The following is a 19669-nucleotide window of genomic DNA, read 5'->3' as shown; positions in this document are numbered from 1 at the left end:
TATACTTTCAGGCAGTGTATCTTTCAAGGTGAAAATAAGTATAACAGCAAACTTATTATTAGATCTTCCATAGATATTTTGGTCCTGTGCACTGTAAAAAAAAAAAAAACAAAACCAAAAACAAGATGATGAAACATCTTTGAAGAACCTCGAAAGGACCAACATTGTTACAGAAAAAAAGAAATTCAACAGATAAAAGTGAAACATTGGAATGCCTTGTTTCCACAGGGCTAGTGCAAGCAAATATTGAATCAGAGACTGAGCCAATTAAAGGCACAAAGTCCTTACACTGTAGAAGTGAAGAGCTGCAAACTGGGGAGTTAAAATAAGAGATGTCAAACCAATATTTATATGTATAAACAAACATATGCACCAGCCTGAATAGGTAAATAATTTACCTGGAAATTGCAGAGACAAGACACATTCATGACAATGTCCTTGTCTGTTGGTATTGCAAATGTGAAAATGTATATATATTTATTTAAATGTCTTTCCTTTACACAAAGAAGTGGAAAGGAGAAAGACTGACTTTCATCTGATCCAAAGTTCCATGAGTTTTGTGTGTAAATTCAGTGATTTTGGACAGGGCCCCCACCCTACAGTTTTATCAACTTATCTCTCCATGATTAAATAATTGATTGAAGCCTGAGTCTAGTTTATGATGAACTCACAAATATATTAATGTTATGTATCCCATGCATTGCAAACCATTGAAATAACTATTCATGGAATTTTGTCTAGGACATATGTCAAAAATCTATTTTATCCTAGAAATTTCAGCATAAGTGATCTGATAAGTAACTAAATCTTTCAGGAAAGTTTTGTTTATTCATTAGTCTTGTAAAGAGTTTAATTGTTTGCACATAAATATGTTTTGATTCTGTTATTCATGATTATGAACATTGATCCTCATTAAGTTCATACCCTTAGACTGTTCACATTGATTCAGCAAATGTTCCCACTGGCAGATAAATGAAAATAGTTTAATAAGTCATCACATGCTACAAGGATCCTAACTTTTTTTTGGTGCTGGCCGTCAACAGTCAATACATACATCTGGAAATTTTGTTGTGCTTGTCTGTTTATTCACATGGCCATAGTCATATAATGCCTTAGTATAAATATAAGTTTTGAAAACGAAAAGGAAAGGAAAGATTTATTTACGTTAAATTAGAAAGACATTGGAAGACACTTAAGTGCAATAATAGTCAGAGGAAAGAAATTAAGAGGTAGATATGACTGACTAATTTTTAAGGTGTTCCTTATCTAAATAGAGAAACAAAAATGAAAGGTAAGTGGTTCCCCAGAAGAACACACTGCACTTACAGAGCAAATGAAAGACATGCACAAAGCAGTTTATAGAGACGTTACGTCTTTAGACTTAGTAATTAATATTCTTATTTATTTTAATGATAATATTGTTATTAGTATGGATAATGAATAATAATAGATAATCAGTAGCAGATAAGAACAGCAGATGATCTGGGAGGTGGCTTTAGAAGTTCCACTCATGAGCAAGCAGATGTTGGGCCCTGACAGATGCACTGAGCTTCAGCTGCAGGCAGGGAAGGGAATTCACAGCTACAGCATCCAGATGGACACCAGAATTAGAATTCTGTTCTGTGAGCCAACTGTATGGTTTAATGGAAAAAAGGCTAGAAGTTAATATAAAGACCTGTAAAGGAATTGAGATGATATCTCAGTTTACTTGAAGATCCCCTGTAAGGTAGATTCTGACCTCAGCTAATCCCAGAGTCTTCTGTTTATTGCAAAAAGAGTTACAGTTTGGAGGCTGTGAAGACTGGAGGATTTGAGGAGAGGCAGGTGAAATTGTCTGCTTATCAGAGTTTGGCAACTGGTGAAGAAAGAGGTCCTATGCAACACAAGTAAGGGTGACAGGCTTTTCTGGTTTAGGTTTTTGTCACATGATCTTTGTCTTCTTTCTAAAGGACTTTTTAAGAGTGTTCGTGCTGTCTGTGAATTTGGTTTGGAACCACTGCAAAACCATTTGTACTGTTCAGTACAATGAAAACATGATGAAACAAAGTATTTTTTGACCAAGTTTTGTATTGAAAGATGCTGTTAGAAGATGTGATGCATAGTTCTTTGTGCAAAATCTTGCAGGGCAAAACTTCAGGTAACTGAAAAACTCTATGGTCCTGCAGTCATAGTCAAAGAAAGATAAACACAAACTTCACATTTTCTTTCATAAGAGAAAAAAATTCCAAGACTCTTGATATCTGGACACATTGGACAATAATGTGGACAAAAGCAAAGTTTAATTTGAGTAAGATTATTTTAAGGCAGAATTCTGGAATACAGTGGAATGGCTTAAACATAATTTCTGTATATATAAACCATAAATAAAAGTTACAAAGATTCCTTCTAAAAAGTACCTCTTCTACGCCTACATACATTTATGTTCAAAAGCAAATGACTGAAAAAAATTAGATGTAATAACAAATGTGGCTGCTAATGATACTTATGATGTAGTTAATAACATACCTGAAAATAGTAAATAATGTCTGCACACTCAGAAATTAAATTATCTTGAAAGCTTCACTGCCTTGGTTATCTTACAGTAAGTCATGGAAAATACTGGAATTGTGGCAGTAGTTATTAATTTATAGGGTATCTTTTGTTTCAGTACATAAAATGAATGGATATCAATATTCTTCTCTTAGTGCACTTCACTTGTAAAGCATGTTATATCACAAGCTTTTACCTCATATAAGACTGCATCCAAGCTTTTTTGTTTTGTCTTCTATACTTCTACACAGCAAGTCCTCCAAGTATTTTATTTATTTATACCTTCCCTTAAATACTCCTTGCTTCAGTATCTTTCATTTAAAAACAAAATAAAAATGTACTGACCCATGTCTGGAAGATCCTTGGGTCTAAAAAGTTTATTAGCTTTTCCCTGATGAATTTTGTAGGCTCCACTTCTTCCACTGAGATGGGCTTATACGGATCAATTAAGTGCAGTCATTCCCTAAGTGGAAAATCAAATTAAACACCAGCCTGGAAAATAGAATAGTTAAACTATGGCACTGTGGTGTGAGATTGGAATGAGTCTGTGAGGAGGGCAGTCATCCTTGGAAGATGCTGCTTTCCAGTTTTGCTTTTCTTTCTTGTCTACTTAATCTGAGGCCAAAAATACTGACAGCTCTTGATGCTTTGACATTGTGTTGCTGCTGTGGGTAGAGCTGACTCGATAATACTGAGGGCAAAGCCTAGTTACAGCTTACCTTCTTCCACAGAGAAGTATTTGGAGCATTTTGTCGAAACCTGCTGGGAAGAGCAGTCCCTCTTGGCAGCGACCCAGGAAATCACTTAGTGCAAAAAAAATTCCCATTTTGTTTTCCCGTCCTCTGTGAACAGTGGGCTGGACCCAACAGTGGGACTTCTCACTTAACGTGCTGGTTTACACATGGAGTCCTGAAAATATTTTCTGTGCATTTAGTGAAACAAACCATTCAACAAAACTCTCAATTTGTATACTCAGAGAAATCAACTGAATATAATCCTATGTATTTAATTTTTTTAATTATTATTTTTTAAATTGACTCAGAGACTTTTTCTTACTTAAATAAGTTAGATATTTAGGAAATGTTCTGATATTATACCACATCATGTTTAAAAGTCCATGTGAATAAATGCTTAAAGAAAAGGGAGAAATAAGCTTTATAGAATTTACAAACTACACCAAGCCTTGTGCATTGGAAAACATTGCAAACCTTCCACAAAATTCATTAAAATTTTTTGACTCCTACAATCCTCCTGGATTGTTCTTAGTCTCTGTTTTGTATATAAATTAAGTTTGGAGCTGTGAGTGTGGGTAAGGCCTTAGGGCTTGTTGGACTCCAGCTGAGATGCCTAAGGCTCTGTGTCAAGGCACAGAGATTCTGAGATATTATGCACTGATTAGAAAGTAAAGTTTTAATATGAGGCTTGGAGTTCAGCAGTTCTTTCATTTAGTTTGACATCCTCCTTGTTTACCTTTCACATACCGTGCCATGGCTTTTGCTGAAGTTTCCCTCTTTACTCAGTAAAAATAAATCTAGGAGAGGAAAAATAAAAGCCTCCTATTGCTCATAAATGCCAGGTTTGCAATAAAAGATGATGCAATTAATGCCATTTGGATGATAGAGCTTCAGAATTCAGTGGGTATCACTGGAGAAATCACCATGCATTCACAAAAGGAAAATCTAATGTTCTCTCTAGATTTCTCCACATTACCCATTTTTAGGGCATAAAAAGAATAATGTTTCTCTATTAGAAGAAATCGGTGAGTTCTCACTCAAAGTAATTCACCTGCAATGTGGAAATTGGGCACTGTTTGTTTGCCTATCTGGTTTTTACACCATTTTAATACTCAGGTATATACGACATATAAACGAGTCTTTTTCAGCTTACATATTATCCAGAATATTGAGCTTTTATCACAAGTTTGCTCATAGTTTGGAGTTATTTATAGTTTGGAAACAGCTTCTGAAAAGCTGCTGTTCAAAAAAAAAAGAAAAAGAGGTGCAGAGACACTGAAGTGCAGCTCCTCCTGAAGGTTCCACATTGTCACCAGTGATCTGTGGTGTCTGGCACTGTGGCCTTGACTACAGGTTAAATGAAGGAGCTGAGTTATTGGCCATAAATATGTCAGTGATTTGGGATGTCTGATTTTCTGGGCTAAGCATAAAGCCATTGTAGACTGGCACTTCTTTCTTAAAGCTTTTCAGAGGAAAATACTGGAGAAAATAGGTACCCAGAGTCTTTAGAGGCCTGATCCAAAAGTGTGAGGCTCTCAATTAGTTTTAAAAATATCCAAATCAACCTCATGCCATAGTGTTATTTAAGTAATAATTTCATATCAAATTATTCTGTAGTGGTTATATTCTACAGGCTGGAAGCAGAAATGTTCTCTGTTGCTGAAGAATATTTTCACTTAGCAGTGAATGGTTACTCAAAATTAAGAAGACAAGATGACTGAATAATGCATAAGATCTGTGACACAAACAAGAATATAATTCCTTTTTCCAGGACACTGGTCTGATGCTTTATCCATATGAGTATCTCTTCCTGTCAAGATCATTTATCTAAAAATGGAATAGTAGAACTAGAGAAGATAGAAGGGAAATCAACAGAGTTATGGAATCATTTCTGTATGAGGAATAATTTTATAGACAAGGACTCTTCAGACTGAGAGAGCATTGAAGGGGGAATATGACAGAAGACTGTAAAATCAAGACTGTAATGAAGAAAATGAAGGATATTTCTCATAAAAAAGAAGGGGATGATTGTTAAGTGGAACAAAGTGGATGCTTATTCACATAATGTGTAGGTAAGGAGTGAATCACATTTCCATAGGATATTGTGGCATTAGACTGATTCTAAAACTATCACAAACATTGATAAAATAAAAAGCAAGCAAGGGCTATGAAATACAACTATTTTAAGCACAAATACATTAATAAAGATTAAATACTTATATTTAATATTTGATCTGTCTCAGAAAAATTCATAAAGCTTAGAAAACTGGAAGTTGCCAGAGAGTCCAGCAGAATTTGACTACTCTGTCCTTCAAAGCTTCTCCAGGTATCTTTTGCTGGCCACCCTCAAGACCTGTGGTACTGGACAGAACTTTGGAACTCACTTTTAATAAGAATGATTATCGAGGGTGCTGCTGACCCATTAAACAAGTTATTAGAATGAGAAAATTAAATGTTTATATCTACATGTCTGAAACTAAATATGGAATGCCCATAAAGCAATTATTATGTTAATAATCTTACTCTGTAAGATATGACAAGGATATAAGTGATGAGGATATAAGGCTACTAGAGTGCATCCAGTGGAGGGCCACAGAGATGGTGAAGATTCTGGAAAGGAAGCCATATGAGGAGCAGCTGTGGGCACTTGGTCTGTTCAGCCTGGAGAAGAGGAGATTGAGGGGAGACCTCACTGTGGTTACAATTTCCTTGGGAGAGGAAAAGGAGGGGCAGGCACTGATCTCTGCTCTGTGGTGACCAGGAACAGGACCTGAGGGAATGGCCTGAACTTGTGTCAGGGCAGGTTTAGGTTAGATATGAGAAAGAGGTTCTTTTCCCAGAGAGTGGTTGGGCACTGGAAAAGGCTCCACAGGGAAGTGGTCACAGCATAAAACCTAAATATTTGTTAACACAGTGAAAGTGAGAATAGTCAACTTGTAAGGCTAGAATTTTATTGTTCATAGGTCAATACATAAAAATAGAATATTTACTAGAAACTGAAAATCTGAGCTGTTGACATTAGGTCAAAACTTTCTTGGTCCAAGAACCCACCTTTTATTCCAACATATAGAGTTTGTGAAGTATAAATTTCTTAATTTCACTATTAGGGAACTTTTCTTTTAGACCAAGTTATACATCCCAAATTGGAGAAGAGGTAAACAGACTAAAACATGCACCAATATGGTAAACTTAAGATACTGGTGTTTCCAGCATGCCATCCCCAATTCCCTCTTTCTGTGCCAATTGTACAATGTTCCAAGAGATGAACATGAAGGACAACCTTCATCTGCAGTACAGAATTATAGACACCAGAAGAAAGACACAGCTATATTGCCATTCAATGATTTCATAAATCTATATCAAAATAATCTAGCTATTATATCCAGTCAACATTAAAGTAAGGAGTTCTCATGTTTACTCCAGAAAGAGACTGAAGTTCATATGGGACAAAAGTTGAATAGTTTTCACATCTTGTCTCCTTTACACTTTTTGGTCACCTCACCTGTCAAATCCAACACATTTCTGACAACTGCTTAAACCTTTCTGAAATTTCTGCCCAGGTCGAAGTCACTACTGCATTTAATGCCATATATAATTTATTCAGTTTTTCTTAAGATGTCACTGAAATAAAATTATGCAATCCTAACTGAAAACTGATGCATTTAAGCAGCACTTCATGAAGTAGGTTGTGTTCCTACCTGCATATGGGATACCAGTTCAGGAATTACTTCCTTTACTATGCAGTAACAGCAAAAGAAAGAAAAGTTGAACTGCCATCAAACATATTAAAAAGCAGGTAAGACTTTATATATTAAAAATAATTTATTTTCCCAAAATAATGTCCGATTAGAAGAAGTTTGCACTATTTTAAACACAGAGCTAGAAAGCGTTTGAAGAAAAACTTTTAAATCTGAATCACATTGCACTGAAACAATATGCTGAAATGCTTTAAAATTCTCACTTGGGGCAACACTGCTTTAAACCATGAATTTTTATTCAGTATGTGCACTTGGTACATGCCTATTTAGTCACTGCAGCTATCATTCCAGGCTTATGTACTGATATACCATAGACATTTGAAAACCCTTTGTGTGGCTTATAACTTAAATCTTTGTTTTCTAAAAGTTATTTAAATTTGCATTAGTTTGAAGGAAAATATCCATAGAATTATATCAGCTGTTCTGCCAGGAACTAATTTTTTAATTGCTCCTTCCAAATATGGTTTAAGGGAGAAAGCTCTGGTGTTTTGTGGCATTATGTTTTTTGTTTTACTTCTGACAACTTTGTTGGAACTATAAGGCTTTAAGAGTACTTAAAGCTTGCAGTCTGGCAGGTTTTGCTTAGCTCAAAATACCTATTCTTTTCTGAAGCAGGTTTTCAGGGAATAAAGCTACAGAAATGTTGAAGAAGATGTGAAAACACCTTAGGACATCTTCCCAGGACATAGGCTGCCTGGGGACCAAAGCAGGCACACAGTGATATGTCTCAGAACGGTCTCCCAGTCTCCACCATTTTGCTGCTCAGGGACTGTCTGACCCAGGGATGTCTGTAAGTAAGTGTACAATTAATAATTCATTGTGCTCTTCCACTTTTCGTGAACTTCTTCTCTTTTCCCTTGGTGTTGTGTAGCTTTTTAGCATCCACCACATTGTTCCTTCCCTCTCCACTCGCTCGTTTCAAGGGTATGTCTGTTGGTCTTAACTCTCAGTATAAAACAAATATGAACATATATACCAAATACCTTAAATATTATTGACTGTAGCTTTTGTGTTGAAGAACACAGGACACTTCAGGACAATAGTGTTAATCATTGCTCTTGAAGTTTGCTTTATGTCATCACTTTTCACATATATCTTCTGAAACTATTAATCTACTAAACAGTGCTTATTTTTATACTGTTTGGTTTCTTGAAAAAAAAAAACAAACGAGTGAAGACACTGTACAGAAAAAGTTTATGCTTGGTGACATTAAATACCTCTCTAACTCTTGGAAAGCTAAAAAGTAAGAAAATAACAAACTAGCAAGAAACCAATCAACCTCCTTTCACCAAATATGTTCCTCTCCTCCCTCTGGGAAGTTGTGTGGTTTCAGCAAGAGAACCAAGACAAGCACCTGAAATGAAGTGCAATATATCACTTTCAGGTCTAGTTTGAGAGGTTGTCAAGACCCATCACTGAAATATCGTTCAGCCCATCAGAACATTTTATTTGACAGAAACAGGACTTTTTGTACAAAGCTTTTAGAGCTTAAATATCGCCCACAGCTAAATGCTTTAATCCGAGGTTTAAAAGGAAGAGCAGGAGAAAGCTGAGTGAGAAAGTCTTGGATAAAGCAGCCTCATTATCTTGTAGGTTTAATTTAAAGGTTGTACCTCCAATACTGTTTGCAATATTCTAGGACTATGAAATGCATGTTTGCTGAGAAAATTTTGTAATAATTCATCTATGTAGTTTTTTCCTGTGTAAAGGATTTTACAGATGCCAGCATTAGATTTTGCTTGTTGGATTATTACTGATGTTTCTTATGGTTATAAGATGACCAAAATCTAGCTTATAGATGTAAAAAGAAAAAAGGTAGAGTTTTGACAAAGCAGATTATAATGAGCATTGAATTCTAGGTAATACTGAATACCTATATCCTCTTTACACAAGCAATATTATGTCTAGTCTTTATAAAGACAATTCTAGCCTTTATATTGTGGAAAACCATATCATAATAAATAGTAACACACTGGCATTTTCAATGGCAACCCATATCTGAGTTCCAAGCAAGTTTCCTTTTAAAACTGTTTTTTAAGCCAAGCGACAGCAAGTGTCTTTTTTTTCTCATATGTTCCAAAATTGAAGCTTAGCAAGTTGGGGTTTTAGAGAGATGAGAAGGGAGAATATTTTACTTCTACCCACATGATTCATACCTCAGCATTGCAGATCTCCAAGACTTTATATAAAACTAAGTATGTATATGTATGAGAATACAAAGCTGAAGAAAATGAAAGATAGCAGGAAAAATATACTTAGTTTTTCACCCCTGATTAGCTTCTTTTCTTTTCTAGAATACAGGATGGAAAAAATCCTTCCTTTGGGGCTTAGGAAACAAATGATTATGTAACTTTTGATAAAGAAAATGGAGGTTTAAAACCTCCATTTAAAATTTGTGATATAAAAGAGGTAAGTACTTTGGTCTGGCAAAATTAGGATTTCCGTAATTGCATCCTTACTTAGACTTTCTCGATAAATCTCCATATTTCCATAGTATAAAAGAGGAGTGTTATTTTTACAAAACCTAATCTTGCTCCAGTACCAATGCATGCTAATACTGCTGCTTGGGAAGTAGTTTTATCTACCATCATTCTGGGTAACACCTGCTTTTTTTTTTCAGGTTCTAGGAGAGAATCTGTTGTGTAGCTCACACTATCAAAGCATTTTCAAGGGACACTGGAGTAGCAGTGTAATAATTGAATTTGTGTGACAAGAGTAAGACACAGGATGTAAAAGCTGAGGATCCTCCAGCATGGGACCTGGAGGACATCCTCACACATTTCTGTGTGGCGTGGGGAGTGTGTATCCTGACAAAAACAAGGGAATGAAGGGACTTCACTTCTAAAACTGCCATTGTGTAAAATCTTTTTTTTCCCTGCACTTCAAAACCATTTTCACTCTAACTATTTCTTAATTGATTTGTTTGAAAAGTACAATTAACTTCAGAAAACAATAGAAAATAAAGCTACTGGAAATTTCTGAGTTGATTACCAATAGGAGAACACATTGGCTTTCAAACATTTACAGATATTCCTCACCATTTTTCGAGAGAGAAAAATATCACCCAAGACATCAGTCAGAATTAGAAAAAATGTTGAGATAGGTTTGAAATGAAGTTTATTCAAAGTGACTAGGAGGGAAATGTTCCTTTATGGTAAAACACAGCTTCTGTAAAATAATTTTAGCAGGAGATACAATCAAATTCCTTGCAGGGTGTTTTCTACTTGGGGGGAAAGGGTGAAAAGTGTGCAGTAGATAAGAGTTCTTCAGTGTCAGGACCCAGACCAGAGGTCTTACAGCCTTAACATGTAGAATCATAACATTCTACAGAAAAAATTACTTCCCCCTGCTCTTTTTTGTCTAATCCAAAATAGATGACACTCACAAAGCATCGTGCTGTGCCCTAAACTTTGTGTTCTTGCCACCTACCCAGGTAGGCATATTTTATTTTCAGTTCCCTTCATTTTACTTCTTAAGGATTCACTCAGGAGACACTGTTAATGTTGACGAAGAGCCTGGTGTCACTGAGCTCATGCTGATAAAGACAGAAGAGAGACAGGCTGTTCTGAAGTTTGTTTGAAGATTAAATACATCTCACATCTAGACTGGAAGGTTTTGACTTTGAAACCATAAGAAGGTGCAGTGACTCAATGTGAATCAGAGATGAGGCAGTCATAGCTGCCTTCCAGCATTAATGAGCATTAATCTGGGATACTGTTACACAAACATTTGCCTATTTCTAATGTAAATTAGGTTCCTCAAGCAGTTACAGTTATAGAAATAATATCTGGAGCAAGAGTGTCTTAGAGTTATTCACGCTATATGGACATCATGTCATATTTTAACTGTCAAATTCCAACCAGTATTCAAAGTAAAGAATTGATTTAATTTGTTTGAAAAGTTAAAAATGTAAGAAGTAGAATTCACAATACCTTTTGTCTCTATCTATGAACCAAAAACTGGAAATAAAGACTCCCAATTTTTGTTGGTATGAGCTAGAAAAAATAATCTTATTTATATTGCTTGCTACAGAGGATTCGTTGTTGAATCTTAAGTGAATATCAAGCTTTGAGGGCAGGGTATCAGCTCAAACACAAGCAACAAAAATATAATTCTCCTTTATTGACAACCAACTTACATATGTAGTACTATGTGATATCAGAGTGATAATTCTGCACAGCAGATGCTGAAGTAAGGTGCCAGCCTAGCCAGCCGTTTTCTTTGTGCATTCACTCTAAAGACCACCCACTCTGTGCTATCAGATGCACACAGGTTTCATGGATTGATATGCAATTGCTTGCTATTTCAAAGAATAAGCAATTTGAGAAGTTCCTGCTGTTCCTAATTACCTCTCAAGATTCAGGTTTCCTCTAACAAGAGATTTTTGTCAACTCTTTTTTGTGTTGCTCAGCATTCTTCAGAGCAAATTAAGCCCTACATACAGCCTTGTTTTGTTGCTGGTTTTGTTGTGCTCAACACAAGCCTGTGTGACAGTCCTTCATTTTGTCAAATTCCGGCGTTGTTGCTTGTTTGCTTTGCGCAGAAATGGTTTCTTAAGAGAATGAGGTGTTTATGTATGTCATATTTCTCCTTTACTTGTGTCTGATTAATTGTGACAATATTAGAAGTAGCCATTAAATTTCTGTGTTTACAACTGTTTATTGTCATCAGACTACAATCTCACCTCCTTCCTTGCAGCCGTGACAGAAGTTGGTTATTGGATCCCATTCGGCTCTGCAGTGTCAGCCAGGTATCCCAGGCTTTCTCTGCACAAGGGAACATCTCCTTGGCCAGCCTGGCACGTTACAGAATTCTAAGCAGTTCCCAAGGTCTGTATAAATACACATATATATTAGGTTTCTATTCTTGCTATGACCCAGAAAAGCATTTACTCATTCAGGGTAAATCCTTTGCAGTTAACAGAAATAAAGTATTACGGTTTCCTTTGGTTTGGTTTGGTTTGTTTTCTCCGAGGGAAAGTTGCTGTACTTTACTTCAGGGTGGGTACCTCAACTGGTAAAAGGACAAAGCTAAACATGATGTGTAAATGATAAATGGTTACTTCCAAAAATAGGGTAGTTATTTGTAAGCATTTTATTACAAAATTGTGCAGTGTAATTTCAAAGTATTATTTTTTTCATACCTGAAATTTGAATTGCATTACTTCACAATTTTTTCAACCTTAATCATTAATTAAATGAAATGATGAAAAGCTGTGTGACTTTTTTTTGTCTACTTACTGCTATTGGAATATTTTGCTCTTTTAAAGGACTTTTAATCAAATGTCTTATATTTAGAGTTTCTATTTCACACCTTTATCTGACCATTTTATTTTTTTCAAACACAAACTTATTTGCAAAGGTGTTTTTCCACAGGAGTTAAAAAAAGGGGGAACAGGGAAGCAAACCGTGGGTTCTATGTCAAAACACCATTTTTTATGATTTATTGCTTCTCAGCACTTTACTTTTCTGTGGAGTTCCTGCAGGGGTTTGCAATATTCACTTCTGCAAGGAACAGTATGCTTTAATTTTGCTTCCTTGATTTCCCTGTAGGTCCCCTCAAACTCTGGAGATCCCTTTTTGCAGGGATAATCGGTTTTCAGTGGCATCTACTGTGCTTATGAATGCAGCACTCCTAATGAAGAGATTGAGCCTCTTGAATAAGAATATGGCAACATAAGCATAAAATGCATTGAGGACCTTTAGTACAAGATCATGGATTATCAGCATAGAGCACAGACCAACCATTAAAGGGAAAATGATGTAGAGACCAGGCAGGTGACTGAGAAACTCAGATGAAGCCTTACAAGATACATCATGCTCTGTCCTGTGTGTTCTGAAGGACTTTATAGAGTATGGGGCTTTGAATTATTAGAAAGAGTAAGGTACATAATGCAGCAGAGAGCAGATGTAACTCTTGACTGTGTCTTGAGTGGTACTCCTGTCCATACTATACCTAAATCAACTATACCACAATAGTCTAACAGACTGCCAGATGTAATGATTGAAAGGTGTCAGATAATAAATAGAAATGTGAAAAAGCTGGTATAATTAAGAATAATTACTAACTTAGTTTGCATCAGTATGAGGCCAGGAGGTTCATATGGAACAAGATACACTTGATAGGGTGTTGAACTTTGAAAAAGAATGAGCGCTTCCGTAGGGATAGAGAGGATCTTTATCTCCAGTAAAAAAAATTGCCTGTAGATACTACCATTGCAAATATACACAAAGCCATGATGATGATGATAAATTTTCAAATCCTTTTGTGAGAGCCCTTTCCCTCAGATCTGAGGGAGGGCTTCTTATACAATTTATAGTATTTGTAATAAGAATGTCAAAATGAGAAGCCTGACTTGGAGAACACTTGTCTTAATTTTACGTGTCTAGAAATTTAACCAAGTGAAAATGAAAAAGTTTATGGTTTTTCATAATCTTGCTTATTCTATTACATGTTACAGCAGAGAAATATATCTTGTGATTCAGATTTTCAGAAACAAGTCCTTACTTGCAGTTAGACTCCTGTACAAGTTTTCAAAGTGTTGAACTGCTGCTAGTTTCCATCCACCTCAGAGACATGGGTAAAATTGTTTTTATTTTGTTGTAAATTTGCTCAATTTCAGTACAGAACAATGCAACTTGGCAAAAATGAATAGGTGATACATGATGGATTGGAGAAGCAGGTATAACTGAGACCCGTCTAGAATATAAAATTTGGCCCCCAGTCATCTGTCCTTTGCTTACACCTAATTTCTAATACTGTATGTAAATGAAGGATATTGAATCAGTTGAATTGAAACTCAACAGATAAGTAGAGAATGCAAAAGTGTACATTGTGATGAGGTAGAATCAGATTTATTTTTTAAGTTCCTTCAGATAATAGAATTACATAAGAGTAACTTTTTTAAAATAAAAACAACTTCCTTTTACAAATTTTTTGTTTGGTTGTTTTGGTTTTAGAGTTTTGTTTGTTTGATTAATTGATTTATTTTTTTTACTAGATCATCAGTGGCCACATCCTGATTTAAGTTTCTTCAGTACAAATCCTCATGACATGTTGACTTAAACTGTAATACTTCATCCCACACAAAAAAAGTGAAGCATTTACCTTCCAAAATGATACACTGAGTTTCAAGATTTGCCTGTTTCAGGCTACCAGCTCAAACTTTTCTCATAACAAACAATGGTATTATCAATGGAAAGTTGATTTGAAAATTAGTCTTTTTTAAGGTCATTTTAAAGAAGCCCTAAGTTATTTTGGTAGTCTATTGTGATTATTCAAAATATCTTCTGCTTGCAGGTTTTCTGTTTTTCATTAATCTCTTACTTCCAATAGGGTATCTAAATAAATAACATGTTATTTCCATTTTACTAACATACATTCTGTGAATCCATCATTTGTTGTTATTCAGCTCTATGGAATGTTGTAGATATAGTAGCATCCACTATCCATTTTCTAGTTCATTTACTTAGACACAAATATACACACACATACACTCATTTAGAAATCCAAACATCCTCCGTATCATTTGTGCCTAAGCATCAGTAGTCCAAATTATTATTTCCATCGTTTCACAAACACTTACTGTTGCCATTATTATGTTTCTCTAGTCACCTCCCTCGACTTGTAAACTTCTCTCACAGTAATAGATATTTCAGATAGTTTTATTACATGCCATCTCTATTTACTGTTTGTGTCATCTATCCAACACATCCTTCATGCGGAAAGTAGAAGCTACTTTTAGCATTCCAAATCATGAAGGCAGCTATAGGCCAAAGTCATCAGAGACTGTACAGAGTGCAGAAAATATTGTCTTTTTATGGTAGTCAGTTGCCTGTTATTCACGGAGGATTTACTGCAGTAAAAGAGAAGGCTCTTCAGGATAACCTTTAAAGTGCTGTTTCCACGGAGGATGACTTGAATTCATACTGAGGCTGTCTAAGTGCTCCAGCAGTGGGAAAAAAACAAGAAGAGAGGTTTTGAATCATGGGTCTTTATGCCCATGACACATTACCTTCCAGATATCACCATTCTCACTTCAATCTGTCAAATGTTACTGTGGGGAATACAGGCTAATGCAGTCATCTCCTGCTAAGGACATAATGTCAACGATTTTATCCTGTCATACTCCGAAAAGAGAAATATGGTTAAAGATAACCTCTGGACACCTACCACGTAGGTGGATTATGAAAGGCAAGCACTGAAACACCATGTGAGACTTGTATTGAATATATTCTTTCCTGTTAAAATAGCTTAAGGCTGGATGGATTTGTTACCAAAATGGAGCTAAATGGAGTTCAAACAATATGGAGACAAGGTCGTCTTGTTTAAACTGCAGGAGTGCCTGGACCTATGATATGGGTGTGAGGTCTACAGTTAAATCTTCATCATAGTTTTGGACATTATGCCCAGGAATCATCTGTCTTTACTGTATGAAAAGCATTTTTGCCATTGAAAAGTTAAGTTTCAAGAGTTACTCTCAGGGATCTCTTTGCAGCTGCTTTTGCTGAGTTAATGTATTACACAACAGGCTCTTCTAGAAAGAGGAAGCCAGCTAAATCACTTCCACAGAAAGGAATGGAGACACCAGGTCAGATTTTCTGTTCTTCTCTAGGTTTTTTTAATAGTCAAAAAACTATATTTAAAATGAAATTCTTTAATCTAACCGAGGGGGGGGGGGGGGAGGGGGGGGGGGGTTTTTTGTTTGTTTTTGAGGGGCAGGGTTTGGGTTTGGGTGGGGTTTGGTGTAGAACCATGAAGGAATCCCATGGACAAAATTTCATCTTTAAATATTGTTTTTTTCAGCAGTCAAGAATCCAAGTTGTGCTGCTTCGTGGATCAGGAGATGGGTAATTACAAGATATAGCAACTCTTTCTTGGTCTTCTAAGAAAATCAGGCCCATGGAGTTTGGCATAACTATGTGTTTCCATGTGCTGTTATAAGTCCTTCTTCTCCATCCCCTTAGTAACATTTTAATCTTTTTTTCGACACAGGCAAAACATGATTTTATTCAAGGTTTATTAAAATAAATTTTTGGGCAGGAAAATAAAAGTAGCATTGCTGAAATGTGAAAAATAATGGCATATTGCTATTGCAGGATGAGACACGAGGACACCATGTGAAAGAAAGCATTTCTCAAATGTACCAAGTGCTTTGTAAACTCTTCCCATAGGTTCACCCGTTGGGGTTGGGACTCACAAGGCATAAAAACAATGGAAGCTGACTTCCTTACCTATTGTGTTTGACAATTGCTTCTTTGACTCTAGACTTCCAGGGGGAATCGGGTCAGTTGAGTAGTGACAAGCTAATTATTGTGTGATATCTTGCTGTTTTATCTTCATGATCTCAGCTCAATCCCCCATGGGAGTTATTTGCATCATGAGGAACCCAGCACTGCAGCAGGGCCCATTGCAGGCCAGAAGCTTTCACCATGAAGAACTTCCTGTTTAAAAAGAGGTTAGAAACTTTGGCACAACTGCTGCACTGCAAACCCTCATCCACTTTCACTGGTGGATGCATAACTTCTCTGACCTTCTGCAGGTAATAATTTGCTTTGAAGGCTCCCAGTTCGTAGAGAGCTATCTTCTCTTCTTTCCAAAAGAGAGTGACTACTTTAATAATAGTTTCCAGCAGGATGACAGAGCAATATAGTACAACATCCTGCACTCTTTACTCTGTAGATTACAGAAATACCATATATATTGATTTGCTTTATAAATAGAAACTTTTGAGAGAATTTCATTGAGTTTCGATCAGACTGTCATTTCATTTATTAAAAAAACAAATCAAAACACTCCCCCCAAATCCCATTTAAGGGAGTATTTTTTGTTTCAAGAACTAGCTAGGTTTCAGATAATGCACTTCAAGAGAGGAGTTTTGTGAGTGAATTGTGAGATGACTAGAGAGATCCTTTTGTGAATCCCTGACAAACAGCTGACTACAGGCAACTTAAATAACCATTTAACCAGAACAATATAAGGAAAATTGAGCTGACTTTTAGCTGGGTGATAAATCATACATTTATGATTTAAGTATAATACAACAAATTTGACTCTGGTTCTTTGAAGTTATTTCCTTCAATATATCTTGAAAAGGTATGTTATTAGCCTGTCCTAGTGTGAAACCATCAGCTGAAACTAATCTCTCTAATGAGGTTCATTTGTTCTCTGACAAACCAATAAATAGTTTTCTCAAGAAAAAACTTAACTAATAGTTGAGCCTCAGCCTTATAATTAATTTTCTTCTCCAGTGGTAGCAAGCATGGAAACAAACAGTAAATTTTTCATTTGTTCATCTCTTTCGAGCAACTGTTTAGCACAGATACGCTTGATTAATGGATTTAATTTGTTCCCTTCTCCTCTAGTCAGTTTTTATATTACAGTGGTTATCAGAGGGTAAGACAATAATGTGGGTACTCTCATTGTACTGTATTCCATCAGTGTCAGGGCTGCCTTCTAGCTCCAGGTCTGCATCTTTAACCTTTGTAGTCCTGCCGAATCTTTCATCAATCTGTGTTACAGTCACCTTGGGAAGGAAAAACAGAAGCACTCAGTCAGCACTTACAGGTAGTAAAGTGTGTCATTATTTCTTACAAAATGCTGGCAGCAGTGTACCTTTCATTTCCCGTAGAAATATGATTTGTGAGATGAGCAACCTTATGGTTAAGAGAGGAAAATGTAAATTAATAGTCTGCTTACTGCTTGTATGTTTATATTTATGTGCGTGTGTGAAAGTATAAATTACATGGGGGTTTTTAACCTCATAATTTATATGTGTATATACGCATACCATATTTTACTGATTCTAAATATGATTCCTGTTATATACTTATATTTTGTGTGCCTGGTTCAAGTAACATCATGAAAAATAAGACAGACTTCAAAAACTTCCATTTCACAGTGTTAGTTCCCTCCCAGCAGAACAGATATAATTGTGGAGACTTGCTAAGGTTATTCTAGGTTTCAGGCTACAAAAGTGCTGCATAATTACAAGGTGCCATGTTCCTTCAGTTTCTATTATACTCAAAAGGAGCTTAACCAAATTTAGTGGGAAATATATTGCTTCTGTACATGGCACATTACACCCTTCTATAATAAATCAAGTTTAAAAGATCATTAAGGACTACTGAAATAAAAATGTATTTAGAGTGCCGCTGTAGGCATGCATGATATACATTCTTTGAGGATGATGGCATGCAACTGGGAAAAATCATTCTAGTGAACTTGTAATTTATGTTTTAGTGATTCAGCAACTGTATAAATGAGTTATATATCTTCTGAGGTATCAGATTCATTTCCATATTGGACAGTGGTATAGGTATTTAACTATGTTCTCCTGATTTCAATAGTGTAGAAATGCTGTGAGAGACAGTCCAGGCCAAAGAACCTTTACAATATAAGTAGACAAGAACAATTACACAAGTTAAAGAAAAAGAGATGAGGGTGACTTGCCCAAAGTCCCAGAGCAAGCTGGTGTCATACACAAGTTAAAGCCTGACATCTGGATCCTGTTCAGATGTGCAATCCACTGTGGCTGCCTTTGTTGTTTCTATTTCAGGACCTCTCCCTCCACGTTATTTCTGACATATTCAGCTGGTGAGGACTGAATGATACCATGATTCACACTAGACATTTTAATACTTGTCAGATCAGGAGGAAAAACATCTGTTATGCAGAGTTTACTTTAGAAGAACATTATACTGAAGCCTTCATTTGTCAGTGACAATAGCGGCCTGACAAACTGTGAAATATCGATGCAAGTTTTTCTCATTCATCAGGATCACATCATTCATTTTTACCTATTTCAAAATGTGACAGTCAATTGATACATTTATTAATTTGACTTTTCTTTTACCTGACCCATTCTAGAAAGTGAAATTGTGAAATGACTATTAAAACCTCTGTGATTCATGTTAGATACTTTGAGGGTTTCATTGTGATCATTAATCTAAAGCCAAATGTAAAATAACATATAGGAATATAAAAAATAGGGGTTTTTTTATTTAACAACGATATTTTTTGGAACATTTTGCAACTATAGTGTCCAAAGTGATAGCTTTGAAAACTGACATTCTAGTCCTGTTTTTTTAATCAGTAATTTTTCTTGTGTCTGTTCCTAAAAGGTTTTTTCCCCACTTATTTAAAGAAAGTTTGGTTTGCCAAGGCAAGTTCAGGATGGCCACACATAAATATTTGGTTCTTCTTCTGATTTTGGAAATATCTGAATGAAATTAGTTTTGGTCTCATTTTTCTTGTCTCAGTGAGTATACCTGAAACTCCAAAGGAAAGAAGTAGTCATGTTTTATCTGCAGATCTTTTTTTCTTGGTTTAATTTGTAATTAGAATCTATTTAAAACTTCTATGCATTTTGTCTATGCTGTAAATTCCTATTTGTGTGAGTTTTCAGGGAAAAAATCAAGTTTGAAAAAACAGGGTTGAAATTACAGACATATTGTAGCTAAAAGCCTTTTAATAAAGAGGATTTTTAACTACTTGGATTACTTGACTTTTATCATCTGTTATCAGTTCTTACTGTCTAGGTTAGCTCTATAACTAATGGGCCTACTAAAAGAGAATTGAAAAAAAATGTAAAAAATCAACACAAAATAGCCAAAAGCTGATAGCTTTGTAAAAAGAAATTAATAGACC

General features: G+C 35.6%; 1 long non-coding RNA gene across 1 annotated transcript; it reads left to right on the top strand.

The window, feature by feature from the left end:
- Window positions 1-16447: 16447 nt before the first annotated feature.
- LOC113955035 lies at window positions 16448-19306 on the top strand. The gene is made up of 3 exons (XR_003530393.1): window positions 16448-16562; window positions 17462-17587; window positions 18579-19306. It is a non-coding gene; the product is annotated as an uncharacterized LOC113955035 (long non-coding RNA).
- The last annotated feature ends 363 nt before the right edge of the window (window positions 19307-19669 follow it).

This window comes from Corapipo altera, unplaced genomic scaffold (assembly GCF_003945725.1).
Source record: "Corapipo altera isolate COAL_440 unplaced genomic scaffold, ASM394572v1 74, whole genome shotgun sequence".
In the NCBI taxonomy this organism is placed as follows: Eukaryota; Metazoa; Chordata; class Aves; order Passeriformes; family Pipridae; genus Corapipo; species Corapipo altera.
This window is presented reverse-complemented; position numbering and strand designations above follow the sequence as displayed.